Raw genomic sequence first — 16,289 nt, forward strand, 5'->3', positions numbered from 1 at the left:
GTAGCTCGTCCTTAATTGTTATGAACTCGATTTCAACTAATGTTTTTATTGGGGTGGATATGATCACGTGTAATTAGTTGGTTGAAGCTGCATTCTATTTTAAATTGTCGTTCTGGAAGAATAATTGTTGAAAAATAAAGCAGAAGTTCGGTTTTATAATGTACGTGCAATACATTTAACGATTTTATAAGCGTCTAGACCAAGTCAAACGTTTGTACACATTTCGCGCCCTAAAAAAACAAAGAGCAAAAACAGTTTTTATTAACCATAAAAAGAAACTACGCATCGCAGAACGCTCATTCTCAGCCCAAATCTTGTGCTGGCGGTCCAAACCAGGTGTCATACTTGAAGAACTAACCTTTCTCTTATTAAAAAGTTAAAAGTGATTTTCTGAAATTTTCGGATCGAAAATGGCGGACGCATGGGCCAGTTGCTAAGATGGGCCGAAAATGGTCCATTTTTCCTTTTGAGATTTTCAGAAAATCATAAATTTTGGTTAAGATAACAAGTAGTTCTGAAGCTTTGCCTTCTCGTTCGGACCACTGCTACATCTAAAAGGGAAAAAGTTGTGCAAAACGTTTTTTTAAAATTCTAACTTTTTTTTTTTTCGAGAGGGCAGTTTTCGAAGACGAATAAATTGACACCGGAATACAAGCGTTTATTACATGTTCTTCTTATGCTTCAATATTTGTTGAAAATTAAACCGTACTGTTCTTTTTCATTGGACGTATCTGTGTGATTAACGTTAGGTACGAACATGTCGCCAAAATTAATCGACTGTTTATTTTATTGCTTTTTGCTTTTTCGCGAGAGTGTACCTAATGCTCTCTTTTGTTTCGTGGGGAATCCCAATCACCTTGTTTATTTGTACATTATAAATCTAAACAAAATATGACGCAACTGCACAATGATAACAGCCTTTTACACTCCTAATTTTTGAGCAAGTACACATAACCGGATTTTTTTTTTGTATAAGAAAAAAGGAGTAACAAATTAGACATGAAAAAAAAACACACAAAATGTATGTTTTTTAGTTTTCATTTAATGGTTTGTTTAGTATCTACCTGATTTAGTAACATAAAGCAAGATCCACAATTTCATTTGTCTAAATTTTTATAACTATTACATTTTTTTTTCTTCCGCCAGAACAAAACATTTACACGAAAGATAAAATACCTTACTATACTTAAAGTAGCGAAATTTAGTACTTGTATGTTTTTATGGTTGTTAATGCTAATGCTAACGCTACGTGTCGACATTTCCTACAGAAATCGCACCATTTCACTCGGCACAAGTATTGATATCCCGACAAAAATAACTGGAGAGATAGTTTAAAAAAAATATTCTAAGGGGAAATTCAAGATCGGGAAAATTTGGGTAATTTTTATGATGTGCCATATAAACGCTTGACGAAAAGAAACTTGATGTAAATCACAAATCACACTTACAATAATGGTGACGTCTGCCGTCAAACCTAGAACCATTACTTAATTTATAATCAATTCCCCACGCATTAAATTGCAATCTAGTAAAACAACTCCAAGCAAGAAAGAAACAGCCGATCGTATACACGTGCTTATGTAAGCGTAAGTTCAAACAAATTATAACAGAACTTTGCAAATATGTTCATTCAAACGAAAGCAGAGCCACGCACATTTAGGTATATGTCTGAGTGAGAAGATGCGGAGCACAAAGTTCGTCTGCTTCTTTTGCAGGGGTCGTGGTGACGTCAGAACACCGAGCACTGATTGGCTCCGACTGGAAGAAAAGTGGGTAGACCTCAAAGAAAGCTGCCTCGAGGTCTACCAACTAACCTTTCATCAGAGCCAATCAGAGCCCGGCGTTCTGACGTCACCACAACCCCCGCAAAAGAAGCAGACGAACTTTGCGCATTGCAAGTAAGTTTCTTCACTGGGTTATTAGCGGTACGCAAGTTTTCTTCCGTTATGTTGTCATGCAAAACAATCGCGATGCGTATCAAAGGAACCCGGAAACAGCGCACTGACTTATTGATTTCTTGGTACGCTTCGGTGACTGCGAAGGGTTTCAAAACACACTAGATACATTTGCTGAACGACATTAATATACATATCCCAGTATGGATGTGGAAAACCGCTATCGCGCCTATGCGCCTCTTCGAGCCTTTTAATTCCTTGATAAATGTACACGCCTACACGGAAATCTCTAAAGATAATGCCGTAACCTTATGACCGAGCGGGAAAACAGGCTGACTTTGTCGCCGTATAGATTATTCCGCTATGTGTATTTCAGTGGTTATAACAACAGTATGGGTACAGCCGTAGGAAACGTACTCACTGCCTTTTATTATAAACATTATTCTGAAAGAGATTGGTTGCGCGTGGTTTTTTTTAAAAATACTGTAAAATGTACGTTCTTTATTAAAAAAAAAAAAATCAGAATTATGGCGGAAGGAGAAACAATCGTGAAGTTACCCCGACTATTCGGCAAGGGAGACGCAAAAGGGAAGAGATTGACTGAAATACGTACATTTTAAGTAAGGGGTTAAAGGTTTCAAAAGCTAAAATTAACTAATTGAGTTGTTTGGTAATAATAATAATAATAATAATAATAATAATAATAATAATAATAACAAAACCAACAGTGGTGAAGTTATATTCAGGTCGATATCAGGTGTTACAATTTTCTTTAAAAAAATACTATGGACGTCGAACCCCATGCTTTATTTTTTGTTACACTTTAGACTCGCGTGACCGTGCGAAAACGATATTTGACTTATATAATATAAACACTATTTTTATTTTTTTTGAAAATGAATAATGCGGATGAACGCCCTTCATTGCAAAATTTTTCTGACGCATGCAGTTTTTTTTTTATTCGGTGAACATTTATTTGATTAAACATTTGCAAGTAACAGAACGGGTGCTTGCAAGCTGGTCCCAGTTAATCACTGTAAATTTACCCGAACTGGTGTTTCCTGAAGGAAAACACAAACATAGTGAAATCTCATACACAGCTGTATTTTTAGAATCCGAAAGAGTCATCAAATAGGCAAAAAAACAAAACAACAACAACAAAAAAACTGAATTAGACACGCGAACAAACGCTTTCTGCAAGTACACTTCGGCTTAAAAGCACTCCACAGTTTGCAAATAGTACACCATTTACCGACGTATTTGGAGTGGAATTGGTCCTTGGTTTTGATTTTAATTATTGTAGTTCCGAGCGGATGTAATTGGCATCGTTGATATCGGTCATTTTAATCTTAGAAGACCTATAGTTTCTGTAGCCTGTTTTTTAACGAAAAATGTGTTGATTGGCTGCTTTGGCCGTCTGAGCGTTAAAGAAAAGCGTCGTACACGTTCTATCCGCACTCAACACAAATTATTTAAAAGAAAACACTTCCTTTTGCGAGGAATGAAACACCGGGCATCTCTCAAGGTTGCCTGGAACGCGTCTTCAGTCGGTTAATATGCAGAGTGCAAGTCGTCTGCTTCTTGTGCAGGCGTTGCGGTGACGTCAATAAGACGCCGAGCCCTGATTGGCTTTGATTGAAAGGACAGTGAGTAGACCTGAATGCTAGATGCCTTGGCGTGTACCCACTATTTCTTCCGATTGACCAATAGGAGCTCCGCGTTCCGACATCGTCGCAACCCGTATGCAAGAAGCAGACGAACTTGCGCTCCGTAAAGCCTGGAGTACGTCTCTGAATGGTGAGTTTAGCGTCCTATGCTGCCCATACACCAAAAGTGACGTCACAGAAGCCGGAGTGTCATGCTGTAGCATGTCGCGGCCCTGATGGTTCGTCGTAGAAACGATAACGAGAAGCTGCGAGTAGCGCGACCTAACGCGAGTGTCGCTATCTTTACGGCGTCCCAGTTCTGGCTGCTGAAGCTTCAGTGGAGTGTCGAACTGGAGAGCGACCTGCAGCGGGACAGGCGTCTGCCACGTACACCACAGCCGTTGGGACGCCGCCAGGACCGCCACTGGCGACAGCATGACACTTTTATGACGCCATCAGGCGCAACTCGAGGGACCACTCTTTAGGGCTTGATAAACACATGAGTCGAAGACGCGCTCCAGGCACCATAGTTTTGCGCCGTTATCCTATGCACAGCGGAGTCGCAGCTGCTATGTACTCGCGTTCCCGCAAAACAGTGACTGCCCCGATGCCGGGAGGGGTCACGTGAGGTCACGTAATCACTGTACGCTACGTGATAACGTAACCACTATAGATATGACGTGATTCACCAGAGTTACGTGATCATGTAACATGATTTCATGTGACGTCACCGTTATGAGATTACGTTACAACCACATATAGAGAGAGTTTGACCATACATTGGGAAGTGTAGGAGGCAAATGAGGAGGCGCCATTGGCCGAAAGGGGGCTGGTGTATTCCAGGGGGTCTTTACAGATTCGGATGTGGCTAGCCAGTAGCCGGAAATAATACCCTGGCGGTGGTCGCGAGAAACGAAATTAATAAGTGCGTCGGAGAAACTCTCGGTGACTGAAAATATGGTGCACATGATGCTTCAATCACGGTTATCCAAAATCATGGCGGAAGGGTACGACTAGTGGAACGATCGACATAATCCGTACGCCAGGCGTCGAACGCCGAGAATCTGCCGCCCCTGCGGTCACACCCTGTCCAAGCAAAACGGAGTACGAGCGGCACATTCGTTTCTTACATCTTTTTGCATGATCATAATCGAAACATCACGTGCTCCATATTTTCAATCATGAACAGTTACTACATTTAATCCTTGCGCTCTTATTCAAAATGTTTCTCGCTACCGCCGCTAAGAGCTTTTTTTCGGCTTCTGGTTGGCGAAGAGAGCATGCCAAGTCCTCTATCTGCGCCTGAAGCATGCCCTGGCTCTGCCCGCTTTTCCCATTGACCAAACTATCTCTATACATAGCTCTGGATTATGTCTGTGGCCTTATTGATTTATTTATACATATACCCGCTGCGCCGTTAGGCATTATGCAGGGGGTACATGGACTTCGTACAGACAATGAATGTATTAAAAAAATTTGCAAGCCCACAAAAGGCAGTACACACACAGAATAAGCACACACACAAAAGGGGGTACAGGGATTGCGTACACATAAGGAGCGTATTCCGTATTCATGCAAATATACAAAAAGAGAAAACAAAACAGGTATTATGCAGAAGTGTACACAGATTGTGTCCACATAATGAACATATTCAAAATTCATGCACACACACAATAAGAAAAACAGCGAAGAATAAATTTCTATACATCAATACAGCTTTCTAATCTCTTACAAAAAAAAAATGAAAGCAGTTTACATCTCCTGTAATACCGGATTAAAGCGCAGCTCTTGAAGAGGAGGAGGGAAGGGTACCGGAGAGGAGGGTATACCCCTCCTCCCTCCTCCTCCTCCTGCTACTCCACCCTCTGAGCGGCGTCGCCGTCGGCGTAACCGTGAGTTCACGTGACGTCACGTAACCCTCGGGACCTCACGGGGGTCACATGACGTCACCGGGATCAAGTGACCTCACGGGGGTCACGTGACATCACCGGAATCACGTGACGTCACCGGGGTCACGTGACCTCATGGAGGTCACATGACCTCACGCTTCCGCCGACGCCGCTCAAGCCAGAAACGGGCGCCTAAGAACTGCGCCCTAAAACAACGTCATCAGAAACCGAGATTAACTCTTTTGAAAGTGAATTCCACTCCCTAATAGTTGGATCAAAAATTGATGAAGAAAAACAGTCAGTTCGATAACGAAACTCTGCCACTTTTTGCCAGTGATCCAATCTAGGAGATACATGATGCGGCTCTAATATATACAAACTTTGTTCAATGCCTGACCGTCCATGATGCACTGTGTGAAGAAATGTCAACCTTTAACACCTTCTCCAATGTTTAAAATTGACCTAACCTAATATATTTCTCATTTCTGTACAACTTGTGTATGTGCTGTATTCTCCTCTCAAAAACCTTAATGCCTGATTCTGTATCTGATCTAACATTTGTGCTAGGTAGCTCCGAGGCGGCTCCCAGATTACAGGCATATTACAAAATCAAGACGAAGACTTTGACGAGCGTGTTGGGACAGATATAACAGTAAGAAAGCACAAAACGAACAGAGGGACAAAAACAGACATGTGCAAGCTTTCAAAGCTTGTACATGTCTGTTTTTGTCCCTCTGTTTGTTTTGTGCTTTCTTACTGTTATACGAAATCAACCTGATAAAAGAAAAATATTATGTCTGATTCACGCTACGTGATGCATTTGTGAAATTACTATGGACAAACTACAACATGTTACTAGCCTTGGCAAGATTATAAGCTATGTGAGCATTCCCTTTTGAATGGGACGAAAGATAAACCCTCAGGTACCTATAGCTGTCTACGCGTTGAAGTATTACATTTCTCAGTTCATATTCGGTTGAGCAAGCTATACTTTGTGAAAAACACATATATTTACATTTTGTTATATTTAAGCTAATTTCCCAGCGGTCACACAAACCATGCAGTACTTATAAATTGTCCTGATGTACACAAGCCTTGGCGTCATGTTAAACTATTTTGTATACTACGCAATCGTCCGCAAATAATTTAACATGAGATTGTACACCTTGCCAAATGTCATTGATAAATACAAAAATATAACAAGGATACCAGCACATCTCCCTGCGATACCCCTGAGGCTACTAGAATTGGCGAAAATTTCTGGCCTTTCAGTACGACACCTTGTTCACAACCGGACAAGTAGTCAGTAACCCAATGGGCGAATTTTTGATTGCTACCAAGGTAGTATGTAAGTTTTTAATAATAAAAGATGTGGCACGGTATTGAAGGTTTTAGAAATCTAAACATATACAATCTAAACGTTTTTTTTTTAAATATCAATTGCATTCGAAACAAAATGGGTGAATTTCTCCAGTTTTGTGACATACGAGCAACAGCGACGAAATCTGTGCTGGGCTGAAGAAAAGAAGCAACCAGAATTCGAGAAACTATATATCGAGCTGTATTATATATATTCAAAAGGCGTACAATCAATACACGTAAGTCACACTGGATGCACTCATTTTCTACAACGTTTCTTGAACCGGACTTAAAAAGCGGAGTCACATTAGCCTTTTTCCTTTTACTCGGGACTAAAACAATTTCTAGCGACCTGTTGTAAATATTATGTAAATAAGCAGCCATTTGTTCTCCGCAATTATGAAAAACTATCGGAAAAAGTTCATCTGCTCCACAAGGTTTTGACGTGTCTAATTCTTTTAGTAAAGCACAATCCCATCTACTTCAACCATCACATCCGACATAAACGTATTGATCGCCTGATCAGATATATAAACGCAACGATTAGAAACAGAACGCATGAAAACTGATTTAAAATGAGCATATAAAAATTCGGCCTTTTCAATGTCCTCATTTATTAGACTGCAATGTTTTAACAAAGCAGGGGTAGAAATATCATCTTGTTGGTTGGTTTTCAGATATTTCCAGAATTCTCGAGGACCTTCTTTTTATTTTGTATTAGAAAATATATTTGCTTTCTTGTACATCTTTTTTAAGGTTCCTATAGATAACTCTAAGTTTTAGCTTCGAGGCATCAGATCCGCTCTTGCTCGATATCTTTAATAAGCTCTGCGTTTACGTTTTTGTTTTGGTACAGGTCAAGTAATCCACGGGTTATGTCTCTTATTTGCTTTGAGAATTTTGGATGGTATGTAAGTTTCGGAGAGGAGAATAGTTTTTGTTTGAAAATTTCACACAAGTACTGAACATCATTTTCTACGCCCACGCCCAAGTCTAAAAGCTAAGGAAAATACAGAGAAAGTTTTGCATCAATGCTATGAGAATCACCTACCTTGGTAGTATAAAAACACTTTACGCGGGAGTATTGGCACCTTTTCCACCTGACTCGATAACAATTCAAAAATCACAGGACTGTAATCGGTTATACCTGGAATTGCAGTGACGTTAGAACTAATCCCGGGATTATTAGTTAATGCCAAATATAAAATTGAGTTGTTATTGTTGGTGAAAAAGCATACTGGTTCAGAGTGAACGAAATTTCCAGGTCACTAAATGACTTCTACAAGCTGGACTGATTAGTGTAAGAAGTTGCGTCCCCCAATTAATATTTGGCAGATTAAAGTCTCCCCCGTTAATAACAGAGTTATCAGGAATGGAAGAGAGTATCTGACTAGGCTTATTAATATCGTCCTCAGTGGATGGGCATAGTAGGTGCCTGGGACAAGAGTGCATCCCTTAGACAACTGAACTCGGCACCACACAGATTCGGTAAAAAGATGTGTAGTACAAGGAGCTCACTGCTCGGCCATCCTGCGTCTGTCAATAAGAAAACACCACAGCCAAGCGCGTGGCTATCTTTACGATAGTTAATAAAACCTTCCGGAAATACCTTACTGTTCAGCATAGAATCATCAAGCTGTGTCTCAGTGCCCATGATTATGCTTGGCGATATTGTCTCTACTAAACAAAAAAGAAAATCGTTAGTTTTATTTTTAATACTGCGGCAATTTGGCAACACCATAGAAGGGGGGGGGGGGGGGGGGGAAGGAGAACCTAGGTGTGCTGACGTGATACTAATACGTTTTGCGGCAAACGAATTGCGTCATTCCTGTGACGTTGTCCTTTTATTACCACGTAAAAGAACTGCCTTTTGTTTTTCGTTAACAAAAAACAAGAAAAAAAAACGAACAGCTCTTTTGTCGTTGTTGTTTTTGCCACAACAATAAACAATGCGTCGTCAAATAATCAGTCATCACCTATATGTAGCGCTAGCGTTCCGGACATGCCAAAATTCAAGAAGTAACCTTTATTTTATTAAAAAAAGTTAAAAGTAATTAAACTTTCATGATAAATTGAGGCCCGTTTCAAGTAGTTAACACCATTAAACCACATGTATCAGTGAACTTTGTCGTCCATTTTTTTGCCATTAAACATTTTTGAAAATCGCCCTATAACTTTTGAAGTAGATAACGGTTATTTCTTAAACTTTCCCAAATGGTGCGGTCTGGTAGCGCTACATCTATATGGAAACTAGCTGAGTATTGGGTGACGCGTAGTTTATCTTTGCGTTGAAAAAAACAAACACTGTCACTTACTGGACAGCACCACCACCCTGTATGTCAAACAAATTATGCCAGACACCGGTTTAGGGCTCGATCCCAAACCAGCGAGCTGACAGAGGTGGCTTCTCTTCTCAAGGTAGATGCGGCCGATATGTTTATCACGTTTACTTCGCAAAAGACGGAACATATATCTCACGCAGCGTCCTACCACTGTTACGTTCCAGCCACTTTGTTCTTCGTCTTACAAAACAATCGGGTTATTGTTCACCAAGGAAACAAAGAAATCTGATTTGCACGAACTCGAAAGATCGTGTTTCTTGATGCCATATTTTGATACAAAGAGAAAGGCAGCGCCCCAGGGAAACGGTATCCGCCCGCGCTAGTGCATAGGGCTTCAGAAGTGTGCAACAGCTGACGAAATTGGCCAGCTTCGTTATTCGTAATTGTGGGAGCTTCTCATTCTTCTAGGACTGAGAGTTGTGAGCGTGTATACGGCTTGTTCTATACACAGGCATGTCTCGTTAATGTGAACACCTTCGTTCCCCAGAAAAAGCATTTATAATGTGAATTGTTCATAATAAATATACAAAACCTGCATATCTATCTACTTAGCATGCCCAAGAACATTTGGTCTAGATGACTGGATATGCGTACGAACAGTTTATGCTTTAAAGAGACATGCAGGGAACAGGATTCAAAATGGTTCATCGGGTGTTAATGTTGCAACCATTTGTTCACGCTTTCCTTAGAAATAGTGCGTCTCATCCGAGGACAAAATATGAATCTTCCTCGGCCTGCAGGAATATTAAATGCCCTTACGTTGAGTATAATTTATCAGATAGAAATGGAAGATTCTGTTCTACTTTTATTGATTCCCAATGAGTAGCTCTTTATGATGCTAGCTTTTATCCAGTTCTTCATCAAAAGTGAAACTAGAGAAGGATTGATGAACGGGTCAAAATAAACCAGCGTAAAATGCAAAATGGTACAAAATAAACTGGCAACAAAGAACTGACATGGTAATTTTATAAAATTATTATACCATTTTAGTATCAGCAACAGTGTTTATCACAAACCAAAAGGGGAAAGCCAAAACCGTTTACCATCCTTCCACGAATACACTAGCTCTGCAAAACTGCCGCCTACAATGCTTTCTTCGAGATCTCACATAATATTCAAAGCCGCCTACTTTTATGTAAACAATGCGCTCGCATTTGTGCCAGTTTCTTTCAAATCATCAGAGTCTAAGAAATCTAGAACTCGCCCCCCACTTACGAGCGATTGGTGCCAAAGGCCTCGCGAGAGGTCAGTTTCCGCGATTTAAAATGGAAATGAGAAATCACGTGGGTATACTTTCTCTCACTCGGGGACGTTGAAGACGAAGGCAAATACGTTCGGTGGATCTCAAGCGTGCAATTTAGATCACGTCCGGTCGGTGAAGACTGGTTTTGTTTTCCTGAAATTACTCATCCGAGGAGGTTGAGGCTGCACATCCGAATCACAGGGTGTTAGGAAAATTGGTTCTGTCGGACGCGGAATAAATATAAATATCCATCGCATCATTTCCGATCAAAAACAAAAATAGACTTAACGCTGTTTTCTTTCCAACGACGATTCAGTCAAAGATAAAGTTACGCAATGATCTATATGTTGCTAATGGAACACAAGACGAACGAATGAACTTACCGCGTACGTTCCGCCTTGAGAAATACCCAACAAAACGTCTATGATATGAACTGTATGCATTACACTCTAACAGCTAGAACAAACCTACTCTTATAAATTAAAAAAAAATCGTGATAGACATCATCTTTGTTTTCTTTCAGGTTTGTGGTTAAAATTGCCACAAAACCTACTCACGCACAGTATGAAAATTGCAGAGTAGTCAACAACGTTCTCCGTCACGCCCGGTTAAGACAGTTAATTCATGTTTACTTATTACTCTCCCCCCTCCCCGTTCAAACAACCACAGTTTCTGCTTACTATAATTTCCAACAAAACGTTTACGTATGCAGCGTAACATTTAATTGCGCTTACCGACTTCGAGATACCTTTTAAGGGTCTGGGAGTAACTGCTTAGAAAGAAGCAGCTGCGGAAAAGGCACACTGATAAAGACCCCCAAGAAACGGCCGGCATAGCGCTAACAGTCTTAGCCGGCTGCACGGTCAGAAAGCCCCCGTAGAGGCTAAACGGTTTCGAAGGTGATCGATTAAATCTGGAAGGCTCGTCCTTCGTAAACGCTAAACATTCCCCCAAGAAAGACAACTACCACACTTGGTTTCACATTACGTCCGACGGCAGCTGACAATCCAAAAATAGCCAATGAGAAACGCTAAAAGCGCATCGTCACGGCGTTCATCGCGGTTGTGTTTCTGCTATCCTCGACTCAACCAATCGCGCACAGTGAATACGCTGCAATCCTGCATTTCTATTGTTCTGTCTGTGATTGTTTTAACCGGTGATATCCTAATCACGAAGACAACGATGCGCAGCAACGATACTTTTTTTTTTTTTTTTCACTGCTCGTCGGATTTCTCGGATGGTAAAGACCGCAGCAGTCAGACTTAGAGTGAAACGGAGTACACTCGAAGCTGGTAGACGCAGACCCGAACCTTCCAACTAAAGTGACAAATATAAATCCGGTCGAACGATAATAATGAAATTTACTTACCACAAAGAAAAGTGCAGCTTCATATCCACTCGCGCGTGAAGGGGGCAACAGACACGTCCAACAGCGCGAGTCTTCGGCAGTTCCTCTCGACGCTCATCCAATAGGCCGGCAATTCGAAGACAGTTCGCTGCACCGAGCGGACGCGATGTCATCACCGGCCAACCATCCAATGACAATCGACAAATCGAGAGTCGCAAAGCACGCCCGATGCGGAGACACGTGCGCGCCAGGAGAGGATCGCCGGCGTCTAAAGTAGAAGGCACAACTGCCGGCTTCCGCTTCTCTTCGCGTCGCGGGGCGAAAGAGAAATTTGGGATGGAAACTCGAAAGAGAGGGGGGAGAGGGAATAAAAACCAACAGAAAGTAGTGAAGGAATAAGAAGAGTGTGACGGTGCCACCGACTTCGCCGCAGCAAGTGAGCGCCGAGCGACATCAAGCCCCGAAACCAGAACTGAAGCGTGGGCGGAGAAGAGAGCGGGAAAGGTACCTAGGTCACGATAGCCCGTAGGGATGAACGGGGCCACCTAGGTACTCCGGACGAAGTCTGGGGAACGCACGACCTGCACGAGGAAAGTCCGTCGTGGTTTCGGAAAACAATAAGGCTTTTATAACGTCTTCCGAGGGCCAGAGGGTGATTTTGCTGCATGTACTTTTTTATAACAAACATGTGTTTGGAAGATAACTTTGCTTCATTTTTAAGTAAAAAAAAAGGAGTGAATAACGGGTTTTTCTATTGACAGCATTCTTATTTCTTTTCTTTTTCTGCTGACGCTACGAAGTAAGAAGTACTAAGCTTTGATAGGCACAATTTAAAGCATGTCGTCAATCCGCGCCAAAATAGTAAAATGTGAAAACTTTATGACGCAGGACCAGTCGGCAGTGGTATAGAAACCTGGGAATAGAGCTAGCTGTAATGTGTATTCTTTAAAAATAATTAAGTAACATCCACCTTAAACTATTATTAAGCAAAACGTACAATTAAACGCCTACAAACGCTCTTAGTTAAAATTACTATAAAGAAGGAGCATTGGTATTTTGCAATAACCTTTAAGTGACATTACGGCCGGGCTACGGTTGGTGTTATTTCCACCGTTCTCGGGTTATAATGGCCAGAAGGTATCCGTTCAGTACCATTTTTCTTCCCCTGACAAAGGTCGAGGAAATGATGTGAGCATATGTATACCCCTCGTCGTTAAAACTAAAGCAAGGCGGCCTGTGTGTACCATACCTCGGCAAACCTCACTCATGAGGGCCCTCACTTACCCTCATTTTCACAGGTGAGGTGAGGGTGAGTGTGTTTCTGAACCCCGAAAATTCATTAGTGTGAGGGTGAGTGAGGATCGTGAGGGCCCGAGTGCCGTGAGGGCTGTGAGGACCGTGAGTCCGTGAGGGGTATGAGTGCGTAAGGGGCGTATGGGGGGGGGGGGGGGGGCGGTGAGTGCGTGAGGGGCCTGAGTGCGGGAGGGCTGCGAGGGGTGTGAGACGTGAGGGGCGTGAGGACCGTGAGGGGTGTGAGGCCAGTGAGTGCGTGAGGACATGAGTACATGTGGGGAGTGAGAACCGTGAGGCGCGTGAGGGCGGTGAGTGCGTGAGGGTTATGAGTGCATGAGGGGCGTGAGGACAATGTGTGCGTGAGAAATGTAAGGGCCGCGAGGCCGGTGAGGGGAGTAAGGGGCATCAGTTCGTGAGGGACCTGAGCTCAAATAAAGCGCTTGTGTTTGCGTGTAGGGCTTGCACAAGACGATGAGTTCTTTGTGAGTCCTGATTTCGCTTGAAGACGTAAAGAATTTGTGAGGGGTCACGCGGGTATTGTGACCTCTCGCGGCTATACCTCGGAAAACCTCACTCTTGAGGGCCCTCACTCACCCTAATCTTTACAGGTGAGGTAAGGGTACGTGAGTTTCTCAACCCTAAAAATCTATGAGTGTGAGGGTGAGTGAGGACTGTGAGGACTGTGAGGACTGTGAGGTCGTGAGGGGCGTGAGGGCATGAGGGCCGTGAGCGCCGTGAGGAGCGTGAGTGCGTGAGGGTATGAGTGCGTGAGCGCGGCAAGTGCGTGCGTGAGGGGCGTGGGAGCCATGAGTACGTGAGGGCCGTGAGGTTCAGTGACGGTGAATGAAGGGCCGAAAATGAGTGTGACTGTGAGGGTAACGATGAGTGGTGGGCTGAGGGTGAGTGTACCTGTGAGGGTGAGGATGAGCGAGGGGTTTAGGTGAGACAATACCATCTGGAGCTGAAGGCGGCAGCGCTCCTCCGTTGACGTCACACGAGTCGACTGGCGAGCGCCGCGGATAAGCGCTGCACTGAAGGCGTCGCGCATAGATTTACTGACGGAGTATGGCTTGTTTATAGACCCAAACGTTTGTTAATTGGTAAAACAGGATTTATAAAGATTTGTATGACTGGAAAACATATTTTGTTACACGGGCAGCATATTAGGACGTAAATTATTGTTGTGGTACGAAAGAAAAAGGTTAACGACGTTTCGAGCGAAATGGGTTTTCGTTTTAGGCATCTAAATCTCGGGTGCTTTAATTATCTCTAGAAGTCAGAAGACACAAACAAGCATGGGATCCGCCAAAATGCATAACAGCAACAATCAAGTAGGTGGATGATGCTTGCACATATGTGGCTACTGAATTTGTATCTGAAGCTAATGAAAAGAAGACTATTAAAAAAAATGTGGACTTTTGGTGCACGAAAAAATGTAGTGTGTTGAAATGTATATTTTGTCAGAAGTAAATATATGATAATAAAAACAAAACTGCAGGCGAGCTGGGGAATGTTCATTATAAAGTAATTAATCCGAGACTGAGACACGAAGACGAAAAATTAAACGCAGAAAAGACACAAAAAAGAGGGAAAGATGCCACCTAGATCGAATGCACAAGTTTTGATTTAATCGAGTACAGGCACACTTAAAGCATAATTTTTAGTACGGAACACATGCAGCTGTGGGAGTTTCATGCCCACATCTACCTGCTTTCATTCACACTACGAATAGATGCTGTGAATATAAGTTCTCTCACCTTTGAAAGCTTCATATTGTATATTCTCGTGAATCTATACTTTCTCTTTGTATTCATCTTGACACAATTCAAATACAAGCAACTTAAATGCCGCTCTGTAGCTTTCGCGACACTAAGACACAGCACATGTACGGCATGTAGACTTTAATGTCGCTTCGCAATAATAATGTTATCACAACTGTTGCCCTGAATATAAAATAATTATATAGATTTTATAGTTTCGCATTTTTTTCTCTTTGACTTGGAATTAGCCTCATGAACCTGGTCGCTCAACCTCCTACAATAGTTCTTCAGCACAATGTTCGTGCTGCACCACAACAAGAGATTCACCACGAGCTCACTTGAGTGTGTCCTTCTTCACATGCGTCGCACTCACAAGTCTCGTTGGTAGACAGCAGTTTTATTGTAAGCTCAGGGACGAACTGACGCTGGTTCGGAACCTTCAGAAACTCTGCCTGCTTGGAGAGTTCTTGAGCAACAACGTAATTGTTTGTCACGGCATTAACGGCGAACATAGTCGGATAAAGAGCCCCCCTCAATCCAACTTCTTAAAAGGAGAGTAGTTCTCCTGCGCAAGTGTAACTGTTGCCGTATTATCTTCTTCAGTAAGCGCCGCCCTGCATTTTTGACATTTCAGCTTTCTCAAAGCGCCATAAACTGCGTACCCTGCCACGTAAACTAGAACCGGGAGGGTCTCATTTATTGCGTGTGACACTGCCTCGTCAGTAACTAATATGTTGCCGCTGGGCCGTGGCGTGTCGACTCGTTTTTCAAGCTCCTCCCACCGCTCGTCTTCACATGGGATTGTCGGCAACAAACTCTGCAGTCGCAGCTTATTTTCACCTTCATAAAGCTGCCTTATAGATATGTGATATTGCGAGCCAGCCGGCTCCCTGTACTTCCCGAAACGGTCTTAAGAGCTATCAGTCTGAATCTTTCCCGGGAGGACATAGTTCAGCCCAAGTTCATTGAAGCAGTATTCGGTTATTTCCACAAGTGCACGGGTTGTTTGACATATCTACGATTTACGTGCAGTAAATACTCTCGTTTCCCGAAACTACCATAAAGTATAAATCGCGAGTAAGCAATCATGGCGAGCAACGAGACAAGCGACGGCGACCCGCTTCGCTGTCGCTCGGGCAGTCGCGCGACGAAGCAAACCGCATGAAAGCGACGGGAGAAAGTGACCAAGGCAATGAGCGACGTTTTCTAGAAATCCAAGAACCGAGCGACGCGACGAGCGGAAGTGAGAAATTTTCGTCGCTCGTCGCTGACTCTCGTCGCTTGCGCCGTCGTTCGTCTCGTCACTCGCAAAAATCGTTTACATGCGGTTCACCCTTATATATATTCTTGCATGTTAAAATTTCCTTCAGATTTCGAGACCTCGACGATTGCATTGATTCCTTAAATAATACGCGCCACAGATGTAGGAAGAAGAGGGGGACATAGAGCGAAGGCTACAGGCTCCTGGACCGTAATTTTGAAAACGGGAGCTTGCGCAAAAAAAAAAAAAAACA

This window comes from Ixodes scapularis, unplaced genomic scaffold (assembly GCF_016920785.2).
Source record: "Ixodes scapularis isolate PalLabHiFi unplaced genomic scaffold, ASM1692078v2 PGA_scaffold1__304_contigs__length_218370807, whole genome shotgun sequence".
Classification (NCBI taxonomy): Eukaryota; Metazoa; Arthropoda; class Arachnida; order Ixodida; family Ixodidae; genus Ixodes; species Ixodes scapularis.